This window comes from Olea europaea, unplaced genomic scaffold (genome assembly GCF_002742605.1).
Source record: "Olea europaea var. sylvestris unplaced genomic scaffold, O_europaea_v1 scaffold4409, whole genome shotgun sequence".
Classification (NCBI taxonomy): domain Eukaryota; kingdom Viridiplantae; phylum Streptophyta; class Magnoliopsida; order Lamiales; family Oleaceae; genus Olea; species Olea europaea.
This window is the reverse complement of record NW_019262717.1, coordinates 15,053-16,135: the sequence shown is the minus strand read 5'-3', so window position 1 is coordinate 16,135 and position 1,083 is coordinate 15,053.

Sequence of the window (1,083 nt, the reverse complement as noted above, 5' to 3'; positions counted from 1 at the left end):
AAAAAAAAAAAGATTCATATACCTGGCATACTTATGAAGTATTTATTTATGCTTGGTGCCATGTAACCGCTAAACAATTATTGTTCACGATTCTAACCCACGTAATGAGCGATCAACTTCTACCCACTAGACGATTAATGGGATCAATGATAACCATAAGATGATTTTCAGTCAATTAAAATGATGTTCGGATGGTTGGGAGTCATGCTGATCGATCTACCATAGTGATAGTCGGTCTACCATAGTCGTAGTCATCACTATAACGGTAGTCGATCTACCGTAGTGGAAGTCAAACTAGCATAGTGGTAGTCGAATTAGCATAGCGGTAGTTGGACTAGCATAGCAATAGTTGATTGACCATAGTGGTAATTAAGCTTGCATAACGATAATCTATCTATTATAGTGGTAGTTAGACTAGCATAGTGGTTGTCCGACTAGCATAATGATAGTCGATCTATCATAGCGGTAGTTGGGCAATTATCTTCACTTGGTTGGCCATCGTAGTCCATTATTTCATTATTTATATCACATAGCATCCCACTTCATCCTGCATTAAAAGAAAAACGAAGTTTAGAAAAGAAAGTCAAAATCAAACATTTTTTACTTATTTGTTTTTCAAATAAATGACAATGTCGTTAGTCTTATGAGCTTCTTTATACTCTTGACCCATCAATAATTAAAAACGGCCAAATCATGTATTGCATACATTAAAGTAATAATTATTGATTAAAATCAACGTTCAAAGAGCACGATAAGTGACTCATGAAGGGTGCAAAACTCTTTGTATAAATTATAAAGTAAAACCCACTCTTTCTTACGATATATTGAAATATAACTTAGTTAACAAAATCAACAAGGGAGAGACTTTAGCATATATATATTTCATTGTGAAAAAGCAAGTTGAGAAACTCAAAAGCTGAAGAGAAATCATCTTGAGTGGAAGTCCACGAGACAAAAATAATGCCCTTTTTAATTCTCAAAATCAAACAATATTGATTAAATGAAACATCATGTAGCAGAACATAAGTCCATAGGTACATAAATACATGTACATATAATGCGTATATACTTATGTAATCTAGA